The sequence below is a fragment of the Hesperophylax consimilis genome, chromosome 2, assembly GCF_061612785.1.
Source record: "Hesperophylax consimilis isolate HC1 chromosome 2, BYU_Hcon_1.0, whole genome shotgun sequence".
NCBI classification, from domain to species: domain Eukaryota; kingdom Metazoa; phylum Arthropoda; class Insecta; order Trichoptera; family Limnephilidae; genus Hesperophylax; species Hesperophylax consimilis.
In genome coordinates, this window is record NC_142837.1 from 20,431,402 (window position 1) to 20,453,249 (window position 21,848).

Here is a 21,848-nt window from a genome sequence, read left to right on the forward strand (position 1 = left end):
TAAGTGACAAGATTTAAATATCCGAAACTAATAACAGATATATTCAAATTTACGAGTTGGTTAGTGACCATATTGTGTGGAAAGTGAAATTGACTTAAGTCATTTTGGTATTGAGGGCAGTATAAACACAAGTGCAGAGCTCGTTTCAGGACAGTTTGTCGAGAGTTTTTTGGGAGTCCGAAAGGAAGGTGCGGTTCTAAACGCGTGGATACATCGGATTAAGTAATCAAAGAAGTCTTTGGACTTAAGAAATTTTGTGAATTTTCTACAAGTACTAAATTCAGTGTTGTTTAAATATCTTAGTCAGTAAATATGAAATAGAGTTTAAAGTCAGTGGCTTTTGTGAAAGTGAAAAGTATTGAGTGAGTGGTGAATTATTTAAATTTAGTATAATTGTGTCATCCAAAAGTGAAAATCATTTTAATTTAATATAAAAGTTTTATCGGAAATCTAAAGTGAACGTTATTGTGAATTGATACTTCAGAAAAGATTATATTTGATTTTCAACTTTATTTAAAATGGTAATAATAAATACTTATATCTTTGTTTTAAAAAAAATGTATTTCGGAAAATATAGTAAAAATATACTTGTTTTGTTTTGTTTATTTAGGAAAACCAACAGATTATTTACATCTTTAAATAATTAACTTATAAAAAATACAAATAATATCTAATGATAGGTTTTCACTTAAAAAATTAATTATAATAACAAACTAAGGGTCCAGTACCCGTGGGCAAAAAATATTTACAGAAAATACAAAATACTAAATAAAGTAAACATAACATCGGATGTAAGAACACAAGTAAATTACAATATAACAATTTTATCCTCACACAACACCAATAATCACCAATATATGTATATACCTAAAACTAAACTGAACAGATGTTTATAAAATGAGTCACTTGTAACTGGACAGGGTTCATATCAACAACATGATAACTTGCAGTATGTTATTAATTATTATTTAATAATAGCTAAGGTATCTTTTTTAAATCTTCCTAAACTACACGAAAATACTCAAACCTTGTGATGATTTGAATACTCACATAAAATAAACGAAATGAATGTACTCCAAAAAATTTTTTGTTTAGACAACGACATAAGATTTATTGACAGGCGGGCCTTGAAGAAACACATTCCCACGGGAAGGGAGCAGAGATCGCAGGGACAGTCGGGTTTTGAACTTGGGTACGTTGACAGCTCCGAGAAAACGATACAAATCAGAAGTGTATGAAATTACAGTTAATTAGTGAATTCAGATGGTGTTAGAAAGCTTTGTTGAATATTGAATTAAAGTGAAATATTATTGAACCGGTGTTTGTGTGAAGTGAAAGTGGTTGTACTCAGTGAGGATAGAAAATTGGATAATTTGTAGAGCGCCGTTTGTGAAAAAACCACCTCAGGGGCGCTAGGTGTTGTGCGATCGCGATTGTGTTATAAAGTTGTGTTGATTTAAGCGTGATTTCGTATACAGTTTGAACTAGATTGCTTGTCTTAAAAACATGGAAATAATAATGATAATGATTGCGTTTAAAACAGAGTGAACGTATTTAAAGGCAGGAAGTATTTGATCGGATTAGGGAGGAATTAACGATTGGCGAGATGGCGTTCTACCCACGGAGACCATAAACCAGAGAATCAAACAAATCATAAAACTCGGGTTCGAATCTTGACAGAGATTAGGGAGGTACAATTGTATATAAAGAATTATTTAATTATCCTTTTATAGGCTTAGGGAGGGGATCAAAAATTGAACAAATTGCAAGGATTTCGCTAAAAGGAGAAAATGATTAATGTAATGGAATGCCGATAGGGAGGAGACCGTAAGACTAAACTGATTTAGCTATATAGTGTAACCAGGTAAGCTTCACGCTGAGAATGAGAGATGACTAACTGGGTGAGTTTTTTTATATTATTTATTAAATTCTAGAGGATCCTTTTAAAAGACGGATACAACCGAGGTACAGGAACTAAGTTTACGACACCTGCCGCCCAAATAATGTTATCATTAAAAGGAATGTGCTAGGCGAACTGTCAATCAGCTGTGAGCGAGAGACGGGCCAACGACCTTTTCATATGTAGGCCGATAACTTTTGTTTTAGGGGAACGCCTTGGACCGAGGGTCATATCGAGAATTTACCTACCTGCCGATCTGTTATTCTTTTAAAACATTACGAATCAAATCATGACGTTGTCCCCGCGATAGGTATTGAATCGCCGACGAAACATTAAATACCTATTACAAATTAGGCCAACCAATATAAATTCACAGTATAAGAATACCTATCTACAGAGTACCTACCACAACACTGGCGTACAATTGAAACAGCGAACACTATGAGGGATAGAGGCGTTTAGGCTACGGCAGTGTACACTCAGTCGAATGGGAGGGATTTTTGCTAGCGTATGACCGCCCGAATGGAAAGCGATCGGATTCATCCAAACAGAACAAGAATGAATACTTTTCATCTATTGTTTGACTTTCTAATTTACAAATTGGGATGCACAAAAACAAATCTAGAGTCAAAAGAGGGAGATGGTAATCTCCGAAATAAAACTACCAACCGAACAACTTTTCTCAACAGGTACCTTTCGAGAAGTATGCAGCCTCTTTAAATTAAATGCAAAAAATCAAAACAATTATCCGTTTATACCTACCTGAGAGGAAAGGTATTTAATAGAAGTTACCCATACCTAATACACGAGGATGCTAGTAACCTCATAAAATAATTACTGGAACCAAATATTAAAATACAGACAGTCCTCATCCTAAATTTGGAATTTCGAGTAAACCTTACATATATCTCACATGATAATTGGCTGAATGGATAGACACACAACCTATCGATAGAAGCAGATTAAATGTCGACAAGATCGTCGTGTGTTATCTATGTTATTGACCTAGAAAGGGATGTAGATTCCCGACGACGAGGAATTTACAGCGTTTTCTGGAGATGGCAAGTAACTTAGGACCTTAAGTGTCACATTTTTGCGACTAGATTTGTGACAAGGGATGTCATGGTTTTCCCCTTCTACACTCAGTAGAGTAGATTTTCCTGGAGGTGCATGAGGTTGGGGCAATTCTGAAATTGGTGAGGAGACCTGGTTTCTTTATTCTGGCGTGACGGTTGCCGATTTGGAACAAGGGGAGACCCGGCCGGTTGTGATATCCAGACACGCAGATACCGATCGTCTTGTTCAAATTATCATCCATCGGTTTTGTTTGGTAAAGAGGAGGAGCCAACTTTAACTTGAACAAATTCATTCCCTTTCCTCTCCTTCCTCTCCCAAAATATATACATGGATGACGCCGACAACTAACACCATAAATCGTATGTTTATCACACATATAAAATCTAACACCTTGTTATACTCACATTACCCTACGACAGGTAGAATCACGTAGCTAGTCGGTGAGCAGGCGTGTCAGAGAATGAGGTTTATGAAATGGCTTTAAAACACAGCGGTAATGGATTCAACTCACTCTATCTCAAAAGAACCGAGGGGTACCACACACATACAAAGATAACTAGGTTTCTATACAGAGAAACAAAAAAGCCAACACAACGTTTGGTGAAACCTTTTTATACTGAACCGTCACGTGAAATGATTACGTTCAAGATCGTAAGCCACGTAGACAAACTAGGGTGCACACACTTGAAGGGGTGTGTAATAAAGAGAGGGGCAAGGGCTTGTAAAGACGGCAGGGAGGACATTCCTACCCCGGATATATACATAACCAAAGCCTTATGGAAAAGTTACCTATGGGACTTAAAGAAAATTTATCGTAGAAAGAAGAGAAGGAAAAGTTTGAAGAGGACAGATCATTACAACCTTGTTTAAAATAATAGTTCGGAATAATAATAATAAATACTTATATCTTTGTTTTAAAAAAAAAATTAGGAAACATAATAATAAATACTTATTTTTTTGTTTTAAATAATTACGAAAGAATTTAGCGAGTACTTTAACAAATAAAATAAAAAAATTAAATATTGTGTCTTTGTTTAAAATCAAAAGTAAAAATTAAAAATAAAAAATTCATCGGATACTTTAAAGTTTAAAGATAATTATAAAAATAAATACTATCTCACTGTCTTAAAATAATGATTCGAAAAAATGACAATAATCATTCTCCTTTGTTTCAAAATAAAAAGGGAGTAATAATAAAATTACTAGTTTATATTTTATCTAAATAATAGTATTAAATACTTTATCTTTGTTTGCGATATTTTCCGAAAAAATATAATAATAATAATTTCAATCCTTACGTCAGCTGGAATTGTTAATAAAATTAAAACAATACCCTATAGCCGCGATAAAAAAAAGGTAATCGTGAATTAATTTAGTTGAACTACATTATAAACGCCAATGAGGTAGAATTTGGAGCATTGATCGCAAATGTCGTTTGTATCAACCCGACAGAAATATTCGCACGAAAAATCAAAGCCAGGTAAGTTTAAAATCAAAATATTAGCTCTCTATAATAAAACTATCAACCAAAACCAAACGTATGTCTATTATGTGTATTGTATATCTTAATATTAATATTAGAATGTATCTTAATGAGGTAACCCGACTTTGGATGGTGTCAGCTCCATATCTCGGACTCCTTGGTCAAGTAATACATTGCAGATTATAAAAAAAACGTATGTTTACATATATATCTTCTGATGTACTGTTCAAATGGGCAATGTAGAATCTTTGGTTATAGCAACCATTTTACAGTGCCTGCTTTGAGGTATGTCTGGCCGAGCAAACCACACGTCACAACAACCGTGAGTATATGATTGATCAGAAGACGAAACTGGTTCGCTTCAGTAAAAGTAATTAATGGAGGTGAAGGAATTTGGCGGTCTCAGAACTCAGGAGAAAGCTTTACTGACATACATGACGGCAAAGTAGGATAACTTGAAGTACGGAGTTCCACAAGAAGAGGGCGAAACCGCTCTCGTTTTCCGCGCCACATGGGTGTATGAAGGCATTGTCCGATTCCTGATCATTTTGGTGACTTTGGTGTCGGAGGAGCCAGATTTTGCAGAGAAAAGTTTATTCCGAGTTCATTTACCAATCAATACAATTTCGTGTTTATTAACAACTATATAAATCTTTATGTGAGATGGAGGTTGCGGACAGAGAGGACTTCGATTAAAAAATTGTTACCATTACTAATAATTGAATGTATGTCAAATTTAATATTTCTCTATTTTTGTGTTTATAATAGGTTATGTACACACCATTCATTACTACGGCAGAGGAAATAGCTAAAACTCATGTCTAGGGTCGGAATTAAAACATAATCGAAAGATTAGTTAAATTTAGATTTGGTTTAAATGTTTTGATTCTTTCAACGGCTGAGTTTTTCAATTACTCTACTTTCTAAGAATAGGGGTTACCACACCAACAAATTATATTAACCTTTCCATATCTTAAAATAAAATATCACTCAACGTTAGATGAAAGATTATTGTACGATAAAGCCACGAAGGTCTTGTTTACTATGTGAAATATCATATGTACTCGTGGAAGTTTAGGCAATAGAAGTTAAAACCTCCTTAAATTAAAAAAAAAAGTTAGGAGCTTTTAACCCACGAAGGGTTAATTTTCACTGTAGGTAGAAGATCATTCCATCTCAATTGGCGGCCGTTTGAAAGAAAAAGATAGGTCTAGAGGCTCAGATAGGTAGCTCCGAGGCGTTTCATCACATTTGTTCTACGTGACCAGGAGGTTTACTACTCGACAAATCCTGACAAAATGCTGGGAATTCGATATAGATATATATCAAGTATTTGTTGACTTCAAACAGGCATATGACAGTATAGATAGGGAGAAAATATATGAAATACTCCTAAATTTTGGTATACCGCCCAAAATAGTCAAGCTTGTAAAAGCAACGATGGTTGGATCACGATGTCGAGTACGGATAGGAGGTGAAACAACGGAGGATTTTAACGTCTCCCAGGGGCTGAAACAAGGTGATGGCTTAGCTCCCACTCTCTTCAATATAGTTCTGGAGCACGTCGTGAGGAAGACAATGATTGCTACCGACTCAAACATTTGCTACAAAAGCAATCAAATAGTTGGATATGCAGACGACCTTAACATTGTTGGAAGATCCTTACAGGCTGTAAGAGAGGTGTTTGACCCTTTGGAGACTGCAGCAAGAGAGGTGGGCTTGCAAATCAATGAGAACAAAACTAAAATCATGATGCAAACCAGAACCCCACACCGCAGAATAAAAGATAAAGTTAATTTTAAAAACTCCTATAACTTTGAAGTGGTCGAAGAGTTTGCCTACCTGGGCTCCATCAAGAAAGAAAGCGCATCACATCCGCTAACAACATTTACTTCGCGTTGCTGCCAGTGTTCAAATCCCGAAACGTCCATAGGAAAACCAAAATAACCCTGTATAAAACAATTATTAGAACGGTCTTGGCCTATGGATGTGAGGCGGGACCACTGACAGCAAAGTCTGCGGAACGGCTGGACACCTTCGAAAGAAAGGTACTTCGAAGAATCTTAGGAGCGGTGCGAGAGGGAGAGGCATGGAGAATCCGCCACAATAAGGAGCTATATGACATCTACCAAGCTCCCAGACTCTCTACTCATTTACGGCTCCAAAGACTAAGATGGGCCGGACATATGCACCGAATGCCAAGCACACGTGTACCAAAGAAGGTTCTAACAGGACACCCGGGAGGCAAACGAAAGGCGGGCAGACCTAAGCTGAGATGGGAGGGCGATGTCAGGAAAGATGCCAGAGGACTACTCCATGTTGCAGATTGGAAGACGACGGCCGAGGACAGAGGGCGGTGGAGGCTCATGTTAAAGGAGGCCAAGGCTCGAAATGGGCTGTAGCGCCATTGAAGAAGAAGAAGAAGACCAGGAGGTTACTCTACTTGCAAATCAGTCAGAACTTATTTACTTATGAAGTAGGTTTATTTTTTTCCATCGCAAAACGGTCAGACAAAAGGCAATTTATTACACCCTGAAGAAGCTACGGTTGTAGAGAAACCTGGTCGGTATTACTTACTCACTGTCTTATTTAAAAATATCATAAATATATATCACCGATTTAAATATATCACCGATGTCGTATTAAAAATTGTTATTTCTAAGAAATTTATTGCGATACCTTAGATCCTTTTACGACATATTGTTTTATATTATTATTTAAGGGTGCGTATAAATTGTACAAAATTTCGAATTAAAAGTATAAGAAAAAAGGCAACTGCATGCGGCGTTTCGCACCATTTGCGGTTGCTTCGTTCCTTTCCCATAATTCGCAGCTCGTCTTGCGGAAATTGTGTCCTGTTTATACGTGACATAATACGTTTGAAATTTTTGATATTAAAATCTCGCTTTATTGTATGATTTCATTAAAATAAAATACTAAAAAAGTCGGCTTCATTTGATTTCACAATTTCTTATATTTATTTAATTACTGCATCGACATTTGAAATTAAACCACTTGAGCGATGGAGATTTCTGGTTTCGCGATTTTCGATTCGGCCATTAGATTTAATTAATATCAAAAAGCTATGTAGAATATTTTCTCAGTCCTGCTCACTATAAGACCCTGTGCTGGGGTGAACTTGGATTTGGATTTTAAGTGAAGTCTATGGTTCAACTTCATGGTTTGGGTTGGGATTTTTCAGTAACCAATCATTATTAAATCTCTTAAGATGAATATTCACTCTACACTCAAATAAAATATGCACTGCACCATCAATATAAAATCATGCAAAGCCTATTAATTTCATCAATTTGGTCCTAGATCATGTATTATGTTACGTAATATTTCCGATGCAATTTTTGCTTCCCCGCAGTCACGTCTGCCCATAAAATGCACACAGTTGCATTAGCGCATTTCGCACGTCCGACGCAGAGCATTTATAATACATTCGATTTTTGAAACAGCACGCTACCATTCTAACCAGATAGAAAAGTCAACGCAATGGAAATACAACTATAGTAATGTTGTGGAGATATGATGACTGTGGAGGCTAAAAATTTTATTTTTTTTGGTTCAAAAATGCATTTAAATTTAAAAATTTGCTTTAAAACTTATACAGCTTCAATGCATGTTAAGATATTTATAGTCGATAACTAGTTAGTCTATTTCAATAGAATTTCAAATTTGTACATTAAATAAACTCAACTTATTGTCGTTCTCGAAATCGGTTTTGTGACGGGTTGATTTATTCATACAGTATTTATAATCTTTCGATCAACCTTTATTTTATTTACAAGGATTTTAATTTGTACGATGTTCAATAATGCACTGTCACTCGGCTAGCCTAACAAACCAACAGAAAGATTAAAATAAATTCTGCAGAGATGGCATCAATAGATGTTATTTAACCAGCGCCCTTGAGGTGATTTCTCACGAAAACGGCTCTTTATAAATTAGCCAATTATTATTATTGTTATTAATGCAGCCACTGAACAAAATAAACTAAGTAGTTACTTATTATTTTTTTTGGTGAATATTTTGGGCTTTGAATATCGAGGTGCTTTCAATGTTTTCACTGGCTTAATAGTCCAATACTGCTCCCAGACTTCCATTTAATTTTAAAATGTACACAAGCCCACATCCAAAATCCCGAAAGGGATGTAAGTAGCTTCATTTAATTAGAATTTTGAAGAAATTTGAAACTCTCTTTTTAAAGACCAGTCTGTTGATGCCAACAGCAGAAGGAAACTTCTGCTATTAAAAAAGAGTTAAGTATGCAGAGCTTTTCATTGGTTAAGGCTCTTTAAGAAGAAGAAGAAAATGGTTCGATTGGGCAATATGTAAGACGAATGTTAAGAAAGAGCGCGTCAACATTAAAACACGATTATAATTGATAGGCGTAACCGAAAACATTTTATAAAGAGTGACTTGTTTAAAATAGAGCCAAAATCTCTTAAAAAAAGTCTTAAATAACGTTTAAAAAAACACTGAATTTTTCCATGTTACATAACAGAACCAAATGTATTTTTTACAATTTTCGGATTTTTGCATAGTTACTTTCCTCATTTCTCCATCGAAGTAATTTCGTAATATTATTAATTTTCAACTCGGAAAATGTACGAATATATAGAGTATAGAGTATCTTCAAAAATTAAATAGTAATGTTTTTTGAAGAGCTTAATAATATTAAGTTTCCAAGTGAATTATTATATACATTCTTCGGTAGAAATTCGGGATTGTGCAGCCGAGACTGAAAAGCTAGCCTACCTTTCTTCGTTCTACCTTAAGAAATTGTTTCTGATTGGTAAATATGTAATTATCAGTTCCAATAATGCATTATGAAAATCAACACCTGAAAGCTACAGCCTCGTTAAATTGAGTTCAAACCATAAACTTCCCATTTCATTTAAAAAATATAACATTATTAAATGTTCTTTACATAATTCGTATAGCAGAACAACATAATAAAGTGATTTCTAAACGAAAATCTGAAACAGAAAAATCAGAAAAGGATACGGTCACATCTAGGACAAGGGTCCTGGGTTCGAGTCCCAGATGTGACCGTATCCTTTTCTGATTTTTCTGTTTCAGATTTTCGTTTAGAAATCGCTAATATTGTCTTCAATAATTAAATATTACAATTTGAGGTTTTACTCAATAAAGTTATTCCGAAAAATAAACATAATAAAGTTTATAGAATGAAGGTAAGTAGAAATAAATGAACAGTGGTTGTGAATCAGACCTTTGGAAAGTATGATAATATTTGGCCGTCGTGAGATGCAGGTTTTTCTGTACCTAGAGTGGCTCTTAGATAAATTCATGGTAAATAACGTCTCTCAGTTTGTTTCACACATAGGTTTTTATAAGAAAATAATGAAAAGAAAGTGGTATCGACGATCAGAATGATTAATAAATCATTTTATTTAACAATAATATGTTTTAACTGAATGCGACGTCAATCGAAACCATAAATCAGAAATCATTTACATCCGATGTTGGACGTTTATAAAACAAATATTGTGTGAAAGCACGCTTATTTACTTTCAAACTATTTTTTATAACTTTTTAGTTTTCCAAATTAATCATTTCATTAAATTTTACATGCAATTCATCAATCATTCACGGATTACTTCATCACGTACTTGAAAATTCGTAAAAAATTAGTAACTTTAAAATAATGTATAATATACTCCAAACTTTATCTCTCCTTCTGGTATCCTCTTTTATCCGAGGTTCGCTATCATCGCAGTATACTTAACCCTGCAGACTGGAATAACTCAACGGAACAGAACTCAAACAAGTCAAGTAGGTTTGCCTACTACGTTTTCCATCAATCATTATAACATAATATGACAAATCTTGGCGAGTACCCGCAATTTATGCATCAGGAAGATTTGCTCTCTGAAAAGGGCCACAAAAGTCTCCAGTCGAGAATAAATGGGGCTAATGCAGTAACAGCGCATTATTGGAAAATTTTATAGATAATTCATACCTCCTGGAATACTACAAATTGGTGGAGCTAATGATAGAGGAGGCATCACGCTCTACTATGGATACCACATTGCAGAAGAGACGTGTTGGCTCAGGACAACCTAACGTGGGGTATAATGCTGCGTAATAACATCTCACTTGAAGACTTTAACTTAGAACTTGAAGATTTGAAAAGACTTTTTTTTTTTTTTTAAAGAAAGACAAACATTCACAGGTTAAGAATAACCCAACAATGTTTGAAAATCTCCTACTACCACCACAGAAAGCCGAAAATGTTGCTTGTGTTGTGATGGAGGACTTAGAATTTTATGCAAATAATGTTTCTTAATTCATGTCATGCTGAATTAAAGTAACTTTATTTAATTATTGTATTTTAGTTACTGTTCATAGTATTTATGTGTTCAGTAAATGGACACAGTCTGTTATACACAACATAAATTAAATAATTATAATCTTTTGTTGTTATATCAGAAAGGTAAACTTGTAATATTTCACTCGTCAGGATAAGAAAAAGACATTAAAATAATCTGGTTTTATTTTTATATCTAGTATAATTTAGTAATTTCCGTTATTTAATGAAAAATTTTAATTTTTAAACACCTTCAAAATACACTAAAAAAACAGGAAACGCTTTGGCGAATTTTGTTTTATGGAAGCCACAGCCCATCTCTTAGAGAATATTCCTCTACAGGCGCCATATGTTTGGGCGTCGCCCAGTTTAAGTGATACTAGATATTAGATCAATGGGTTGATATATAATAGTAAGACATTTTGTAGTAGTCAGAGCTCTGAACACTGTAAATTAAGTAACACTGTAATTAAGTTCAAACTCCATTATTTCTTTCTTTGAACACTGCAATGAAAAAATAATAATTTTATCATTTTGAAAATTAAGTACAAACAATATTGTTTCTTTTTCTGAACACTGTAATGCAAAAAAAGTAATTGTATTATTCTGAAAATTAAGTTCAAACTCCATTAATTCTTTTTCTGAACACTGTAATGTAAAAAATGTAATTGTATTATTCTGAATATTTAGTTAGTTAAGTTACAGTTGAACAGTGTAATGTAAAAATAAACGTAATTTTATTATTTTGAAAATTAAGTGCCAACTCAATTTTTTTTTATCTCTGAACACTGTAATGTAAAAATGTAATTGTATTCTGAAAATTAAGTTCAGACTTCATTATTTCTTTCTTTGAACACTGTAATGTAAAAATGTAATTTTATTATTGTGAAAATTTGGTAAAAAAAACATTTTTTTCTCTGAACACTGTAATGTTAAACTGTAATTGGATTATTCAGAAAATTATGTTCGATCTTTATTATTTCTTTATTTGAACGCTGTAAGGTCAAAATTTAATTTTACTATTGTGAAAATAAAGTAGGTACATACTCCAATTGTCTTTTTTTGAATCCTACAATGTAAAATCTGTTTTTGTAAAAATAAAATAAAAATTGAAAAAGTAGCTACACACTGACTGATGGGGAAGCAACTGCTAAACGCTTAAACTGAACACTGGTAGAATCCAGTGGTTATGGGTTCCGTGCGGAGCTGAACGTCTAGGGAGATGGATGCGCCCCTTCACGCCCTAAGTAAACGCGCTTTCAGTCGCTCAAGAGCTTCACGCCCTAAGTAAACTCTCTTTCAGTTGCCCGGGAGCCCAGTTTCTGGCGAGTCACCGCTATGTTGTGATTTACTCCGTTTGCATGGTGCATTAAGGCAGGAGAAATGAATCACACACGGACATCAAACAGAACTAATTGAATACGTTTTATTGAGAATCGTTAATTTGATTGAGAATCACAATCGAACATCAAACAGCTTTCATGATTTGGATATTGTAATAAAAAATTGCTAACAATGTAATAGAATATGAACCTGTGTACGAGTATAATGCACTTAAATATATTTGAACGGACTGTCAATTCGCTTATCAATATTGACCGGTCGGTGGCCGAGTTGAAATCGCGTTTGGGTCCCACCCAGGCGTAGTGTGTTCAATTCCTCGGCTGGCTAAGTCCTACATCACAACACAAGCAATATTTTCAGCTTACTGTGGTGGTAGTAGGAGATTTTCAAATATTGTCTGGTTATTCGTAAACCGGGAATGTTTGTCTTTCTTTAAAAAAAAAAAAGTTTTTCATCATGAAAAAAAATGGTAAATGAAGTAGGTACCGCAATTTTAATAGTAGGAGTAAATCAGCTGACTAGAAAATGTCATGATTCATACACTCAATTAGATAGCAGATAAGAAAAATCGATCAAGAATACCATGTCAGAAATCGCATTGAAATTACATAATTAAAGCCTCTGCAATACATTAATGAGTTAAGCCCTCCGCATTCTGAATTTATACCGATTTTTAATATATTTCTCTTGAAAACTTTTGTTTTTATGTGCATTTTTAGGGCCGAAACGGTAATTAAATCAAACGCTCTCAATAGAAAAAACATCGAGATGCACGTTCCGAAAATTATTAAAAAAGCATTTTGTTCTGTTATTTATTATGTTATAAAAAATCACATTTTGTTTGTTTAAAAAACAACGCTCTAGTGATTTGTTCAAATTAACATCAACATTATTTCACAAAACCCTGACTTGATAATGATAGACACTAACTTAGAGTGTGCAGAAGCTTGTACAATTATTGACTTTTCACACTGTATTATAAAATGTTTAAATGCTTGGTCCTGTTTGTATCTTTAAATCATTACTTACGCTTTACAAACTATAGTAAATAGTAATTTATATATTTAATTTTCCATGAATGAGTATCTAGTACAGTTACCTATCAGCCGTAAACATTCAGGGCCCTTTGTTAAATAAATCGTTACAGATGCCATAAAGCTTTAACGGTCGTTTAAAATATCCCCAAGAGATGTGTTTACAACTTTTGTAATTTAGCGCACAAAGAAAACGAATGCACACAGCCACATCTGGGGGCTACACCTTCTATGTATTTATTGTTTTCCCGAAGGCTTTTAAGGTATTGATCCAATAACAGCGCCCAACTTTAATATGGCGACGTTTATTTTATTGTGATACAGCAATTACTTTACTTGGTTTTATTTAGCACAAAGTCCAAAAAATTGGCTTTATACCAAACTAAGCGCAGGGGAAGTATTGGCTGTAGAACAAAAGGGGAAGAGGAAGTAGGAGGAGAAATCTTACTTTTGATGCAATTTCAAAATTTTATTTTAGAATTTATTGTCTGCAAATTTTCACATTACGTGTCTAGGGTTATATGAAAAGAATCATAATAAATACATTTGCAAAAATTTGCTTTATGATAAAGGTAATAGATTAAATGATTAAGTTTTTTTGTGAACATATCTTTGAAACATTTAATATGATACGAATAGTGTCTACTAAAGTGATTTTTGACCTACCGAGTTGTTCGTCAATAGCTAATATAACGACATTGAATCTAATACCTCTGCTACCCTGCTAATCTGCTACCCGGCTCAGAACAGATATTGTCTAGTGAGTCGGGTAGCGCACATAATTTGTAAGCAAATATTGATGTCAATAAACGCCCGGGTTACCGGCATTAAACAAAAAAAAAATAGTCGAATAATCAAGATTACTACTCACTGCTATACATTGCTTTCCGCTTCAAGTTTGTCGCAGACATACCTAATAAGGTTATTAGGGAATTTCGATAGTGCGTTTACAGTTGGTATTTATAGTTATCTTTAATAGAATGCTATTAAAGATAACTATGCGGTCTGAAATGTTAATCTTGTACGATTCTTAAAAGCTCATTGTGCAATGCTACGTATGATAATTTAATTTGACGGCCGGCGTGGTCTAGGGGTATACGCTTTTGACTACAGATCCGAAGGTCGCGGGTTCGAACCCGGCGTGCGCAAATAAATTTTATTTGATTAATTTGTGTTATTTCACAATTAATTAATTTAAAATAATATATAGTATATTTGCGGCACGTTCCAGAGTGGAAGATACTCTCAGTATCGCCCTGGTGTAAGACCACCATTCAGAATTGAAACGTTGCTTGAAATGGCTTTAGCCGTGTTTGGTGACCAGATCTGAATAGCTAGGTACTTCCCCACCTTCCTCTTCTCCATCTCCCTCCCCTCCCCAATACCCTCAGCCTCACATCATACCCCAATTGGGGATGCCATAGTCTCACTGGCTCCAGACGGGAGCAGTTGGGACTCTTGTGCGGTAATACTGTAAAAAAAAAAAAAAAAAACAATGTTTATAAGACTTTAATATCCCGAAGACTTCCTCGAAGTGAATATATTGTGTGTGATGACATTATATTGCAGTTTACTGGCGCATAAACTTCGAATTATGTTAAGGGGATACTCCGAAAGTGTTTGAGAAGGCAGAAACCATCTTGTTAGATATTATATAAGTGGATCTTTGTTATACGATTCCTATGTTCTTCTTCTCCGCCTATTGATTACCATTTATATTGTAGTTCTTTTTCCACGTATTTTATTACAACTGTTATATAATTAGGCACATGTTGATAATAATTAATGATACTTAAGGCTGTCTTCGTCATGTAGGATGAGTTGTCAATTCTCAAAGTATGACAGTTTGTAACCTCTTTCAGTTTCACTAACATCTTTGGCTCTGTACCGAAGCTTGAATATACGGTAGATGAAGAATTATTGTTTTAACATTTTTCTCTTTTCAAATTATACCGAATTCATTACATTTCACACCTCTGACTCTCTTCAAACACGACACATAATTTTATATCAAATCTTTTATTTAAAATTCCGATTACTGGCCTGGACTCATCAGAACTTAGTAATTTAATACAAAATCATATTTTATCGAAAACCAATTTATTTATTTATCATGTGGAGTGTATTATCAAAATTAGATAAAAAACTCCCAATCCCCGCGTTCGTGTGTAATGTACGACGACACCTTATGATGAAAAATCACTAAAAGCGATGAAAAAAACAAACATTTAATCCTTACCTACGTAAACAATTTAATCTAGGTTTTGCTTCTTCACTTTTCATGATTTTATACAATTTTTTAAAGGCGTGTTAAACTTTCACTTTGATGAGTTTATCCAGCAATAAACTTAAAAATAATCGGATAGAAGTAACGCGTAGGTACGATAGTAAATTAATGAAATATGGAATGTATCGGGAGCATCTCCTATCCAATTCTCTTCCACCTCGCCGTACCTAATATTCATTTTAAGACACAATAAAATTCACATCAATGCAACAATGATTCTTTTTTTGGCTTAACTATAATAAACCATTTAATATTATGAAGTATAGGTATACTTTATTTGTATTATAATATTAGCTGTTTATTTTTTACAAAAATATATATATTGCAGTAACTCGAGTCGGTAAGACAAACATTTAGATTTTCCAAATGTTATTTGTCTCTACTCAAAAATCTAATCGTTGGCTACTACCAAAAGTCATGCTTGAAAAATGTGTAATAATGTACTAAATATTTTAAAATATGTAAAAGATGCAAAACATGAAAAAGAGTTCAGGATGATTATTTATTTATTTTATTTGTTTATACGCCAATTGGGCTTTTACATACATAATTCATAACAAAAAAATATTCGGAAGATTGTAAATTTACAATAGTAACAGTAAAAAATACATATAACCATATCCATTTGACATATTATAACAGCAAGTAAATAGTAAATGCATACAATAATTAATTGTAGGTATAAAAATCTGTTGTACAAAAATAAGAATATGCCTACTCGTAAGGTATACAAACGTTAATTAGCTATGAAAGTAAGGTGTGTTATAAACGTGTTTTAGTCCAAAAAATATTTTTTTCAAATTTGGGACAGTCAAATGAAAAACAAACATCCTATAAGAATTTAAAAATATATGTATTATTAACATTTTATGTCTTCGAATTCATAACGTTTGTATTCACTGACATTTTTTTAATTAATCCAGCCTGATTAATGGACATAAGACGCATCTGGATAGTCGTCATTTCGGGAATTGTATTCGTTTCTTCTGAAAAGGATTGCTCGTCGGTAACCAAAGAATAAAAAGTAGCACTCATTGTGTACAAATACATACTATTATCCTAGTGATGGTAAACGACAGGTCTTTAATTTACAAACAGAATTCCCAGTGAGAAGTTGTTCTCTTTCGACAAAGGACAAATGCTCACGCCGATTGAACGTGAAGATTGTACAAACTATGAATTTTATATTACACTCCCTTTCTCTGTTTTTCCTGTCTATATTATTTATACATCATCTGTGCTAGAACTTCACGAATTTTCAGTCTGGAACGTACTTCTATACACTATACTCTTACATCGTACAAATGTACTTATTTTTTAGTAGGTATGTGTCTGTAATTGGAGCCGGTACGTACAAATGAAATGTGCAGTACCAAATAAACACGTTTTTTTATAAAAGATAATTATTAGCGTATGTAACTACTTAAGATCCAAGTTTTTTTTACCATTAGGTAATCTTTTTTTAATAATTATTAACTGCAGTAAATTTGTATGATGCCATCCCATTTCAGGGAAATACGTGCGTACATGAGTGCTACCAAGAGTTGATAGAATATATTGTCACCAACAATGAATATATCTGCCGACTTTCATTTTGATTAATTGTCGGGAAATAAGTTAATTCTCACTACCAAGATTTCATCATTTAATCAAGAAAACGAAATAGAAATTCAATTATTTTTTTTTTAAATAGACAATTTCTGTTTTATATTTCAATTAGTAAGGTTTTCACAAACACGTTTATTTATCAATTGAATAATTTCACCACGTTTTTTAGTACGAATACGTTAACAATGCCTAGATATTTATCACGTACCCTTAATCCACATTCATTTATAAAGGTATATTGGACTAATTTTTTTGTAAGAATATGTTTATAATGCATAGGCATTTATCACATCCCATAACATACCAGATACATTTATGAAGGTATATTAGACAAATTTTTAGTACGAATATGTTTATTGATCCAGATACATTTATAAAGGTATATTAGACTTATTTTACTTACACTATAAGATTACTGCATATGTGATAATAAAATTAGCCAATATAGACCAGACACCGAATAATGTATTTGAGGAAATATTTTAAATTTAAGATTGATATTGTGCTCATTAATGATTCTAACGCAACATTAAGATACTTGTATGATGCGTTGAATCCATAACCCTAGATCAGGGGTGCTCAAACGGTCGATCGCGAGTGTTTTTTGAGTCGATCTCGAGAAAATTTTCCCATTTTTCATGCCTTCTGTTTTATTATTTATTTGTAGCTTGTAGCGGACTGAGTTACTGAACGGAGAGTTCTGGAACATTGCAGATAATATCAGATATACATCTCATAGCCACAGAATCTGACACAAAATTCTGGTATTTAAAATCTGAAGATAAATATCCGAATCTAAGGTAAATCGCCCTTCAGTTGACGGCAATGTTTGGGTCAACTTACTTGTGCGAGTCTGCATTTTCTGATATGAAGATAATTATGTCAAAATATCGCAGTCGACTAACTGACGAACATACGTCATCGTGCTTGCGATTAGCACTCGGTAATTACGTACCATTGTATGAAAAGTATGCTGAGGACATGCAGTGCCACGCTTCAACATCCAAAGTCATTATTTAGTTCAAGAAACTAGAACTCGTTTGTTTTTTGTAAGAACCAATAAACTTGCAATTTTGAATAATTATAAGTTTTTTTATTGACTTTTTAGTGCAGACCTCCACCTACCTTGACTAAAAAAATGCATATTGCGAACTAATTTCTATCGTTCCTCCAAATTCTATGTGGATTCGTGGCCATGCAATTGTGCAACGTCCCTATATATACACTTATACCTGTGCCACGATACACCCTACCTACATAGACGACAATCCTGCATCACACATACTTGCAGCCTGTCAGAGTCGATCGATCGGAATCTAATAATATTGAGGTAGATCGCCAGCAGTTCAAGTTTGAGCACCCCTGCCCTAGATTAAGACGAGTACCTAATATCTCGTTAAAGCGTTTTTGAAAGACTCTATTTATGAACGACTCACGGCAGCATCTTCGAAAAATATTTCAGCCAGAGGATAAATCATTGGACCAGAGCGGGAAAACGCCTCGGACAGCAACAAATAGGAAAACTGACAGTAACTGATATCTTCCTAAGACCAGCAGCGGATAATGCAGCTCGGCTCTATACCACTGACTACAGGGGTCCTCCTCACTCTTAAACTGCTTTTTGCTACAAATAAAGGGATTTGAAGAGGTTAAAAGGTTGATAAATTGAAATTTTTATCTTGGATCCGAAAACGTTATATCAATAAGTAGCTCCTATACTCTCATCTGTTTACTCTAGAATATAATATAAACGAGGTTAACTTTTTTCATCATGTTTGTGCCAAAGAGAAAAATGAGTATTGCTTATATATCTCTTAAAATCATTTATAATCCGGTTAATAATGCAATTGCAGGCCCTTAACGCATAAATAGGTTTCGTGATAAACGTTTAATATTAACAAGGCAAATACAGGTGCATGAACACGTGTTCCGATATATTAGGAATTTACTGAAAGTTTATTAGGAAACGGCCCGCAATCCCGTTTTTAACCGAGTCACAAATAATTTCAAAAGATTCTTAATAAATTAACAATACTCATTTTTTTTTAAATCTTAATTATAAATGAATTATAGGGACATTACTATTATAAATTTTATAAAACTATTAAACAACCATTTCTAGGGTAAAATTGTTATCAGTTATGCAAAATTTAAAACACGTTTAGTGGTAACGGTGTTAGAGTTTTTTGAAAGGATTTGAAAATTTTTCTCAATTGAAGTTCTTATACTCTCTTATGTTTTCTCTACGAAAAATGTTAGATTCAATACCTATGATATGTTATTCTCTTATTGCAAGTGGGTATCTTGACAGAAACGGTTTGCTGTGGACACACTTTCTTACACTACCCAAAGTGCAAAACTTTTCTGTCTTGTTAAATCGTATATATAATAATACTGGACTATTGCTAAAGAGAGAGGGGAGGTATAATCGATACTCTTTCATGAATAACATCCACTTCACAACATTTCCTGCTGGCATTTTCCCACTATGGTTTATAGATCCCGGGCACGGGTGACGCTTACTTGCTCGCCGTGTTTTCGAATTAAAAAATATGTATTATTTTCAAAGTTAATTTTTTATAATCCGGCAATATTAACCGTATGACCAGAACACATTATTTTATTCCGGATGCGGGTTTAGGTACCGCCACCTCGGGAACATTTATTAGACAACCAACACCCCTGCTATAGGTCACCTCAAGTTGTATGCTAGATTTTGTGACTTAACAGAAGTGCCCGAGTTCGTGGGGTGAGGTTTGTCTAGGTATTGGCTGCGGATGCATCTGCCCACCCACTGCGTGGCGGGTCGGATCGCGAGAGACTGGTTGAGAAAGACCTTTAGATCTCTCCAGCTAGACTCTCTCTCGACCCATCGCCTTGCACCGCAGTGGGAGGATTCATACGTCCGTCACTCCTGAACACGTCATTGTCTCTCCTCTCTTCTCCAAGAGTTTTCAGAAGCTAGTTAAAAGGGCCTTATGTGAGGTGATAACTACTCGAGCGATATATATATATATATATATCGTGAGTCCTGACGTGTGCGGCTAATGAGGTTAAACAATCAGTTTCCTCACACAGCTGGGAAGGGGTGGGTCCTCTCCAATAGCGCCACTTAACCACTGGAGCAATTTTATGCATATTATGCCAAGTTGGCGAAAACCTTTTGATTGTTCGCTTTAATGTACAAAATTTATAGAAACTAAAATATGGGATAAACTGTGAAATCTTGGTCGATTCATTGGCATATATAATTATATATATATATATATATATATATATTATTTATCATGATATATATATATATATATATATATATATCATGATAAATAAAAAAAAACATAAACATATCATAACATAACATACACATAACATGAACATAACATATCATAAACATAAACCTACCATAATCATAACATAACATAAACATAACATAGGTATAACATAAACATAACTCAACAAAAACAATACAGAGCTGGTAATAATAGGTAGGGGAGAGTATGGTACATCGTACCGGTCGGTAAATCGTACCACCTCGATATTTTTGCTACGGGTCACTATTTTTTAATCCTGATTATATTCTGCCAACCGTTAGAAGCGTCATAGTTGTCACGCCATTTTTATTTAGTGTAAGATCGTGCGTGCGCGGGCAGTGGAGTATTTTTGTTTTTTCACAATTTTCATCTAATTTTTTCGGCTCCTGCGTAAGGTGATTTCGTGTTCAAAGGTAGGTATGTTAGTTTTTTCTCAAATTAAGTTCACTTAGCATGTTTGTATTCTGCAAATTACGATTGCAAACTCATATTGTCACCTGTCGTTTACATGTTTTGTTGTCATTTTTTCATAAAAACTCAGAGTTTGTTAAATCGTACCACGAGTAGTTTGGTAAATCGTACCGGTACGATTTACCGTAATTTGTTAGTCGTTTTTTAAGTAAATTATTTTCTAGTTTTAAATTAAAGAGTTCAGTACAACAAACACCAGAGATCTCGTCAGAGCCTTTGTTGCGACCACGTCCACCAGTGACCTCGTCAGAGTTTTCCTTTTCACCACCAGATTCAGTTCAGAAAGTTGAATTGGGGCAAACGAATTCAAACGCGTCGACATCGTTCAACTATCAATTCTTGAGATTTCTCCAATACCAAAGAACCAAGGAAAGAAGAACACGCGCATGGCACAAAAGGCTGCTGAAATAACAGCAAGTCCGTATAAAAAAGGACTAGAAGTTACTGCTGGTAGACGCTCAGCTGTCAAAATGCCCAAATTAAATATTGAAAAAAAGAAAAATAAGATTATTAAAACTGATAAAAAGCCCATTAACGGTAAGAAGTGTGCTCGACGAAAGAAAGCCAATTGCAGAAGTAGTGATAGTGAAGATGCTGACAGTATTGTCGTTTTGAATGATTCGGATACGGATATTGATGATGACGATAAAGAAAACGTATGCCATCTATGCTTTGGCAATTATTTTGAAAAGGCAGGACCCAAAGAAGACTGGATCCAGTGCGTTTGTTGCCATAAATGGGTGCATGAAGCTTGCACTAGTAACCCAGACATTTGCGACACATAAATGTCCATGTTTTCTTCGATATAAATTGGAATAATGGTCTAGGTACGATTTACCATACCGGTGGTACGATTAACCGTACCGGTTCTTTAAATCGTACCGAAAACCATTTTTTATAAAACGTTTAATTTGAAAACATTCCAGATGCCTGTAAAATATGATTTAAATAAATATCGTACCCAATTTAATAAGTATTTATTTAAACCTAACT

General features: G+C 34.0%; 1 protein-coding gene across 1 annotated transcript in view; it reads left to right on the plus strand.

Moving 5' to 3' along the window:
• The first annotated feature begins 285 nt into the window (after positions 1 to 285).
• Positions 286 to 21,848, plus strand: part of LOC149425787 (lachesin-like) — a 1,060,028-nt gene continuing 1,038,465 nt past the window's right edge. The window contains exons 1-2 of the mRNA XM_089644888.1: positions 286 to 362; positions 4,281 to 4,457. The gene's annotated coding sequence lies outside the window, so the exon portion shown is untranslated. The remainder of the gene's footprint in view (positions 363 to 4,280; positions 4,458 to 21,848) is intronic.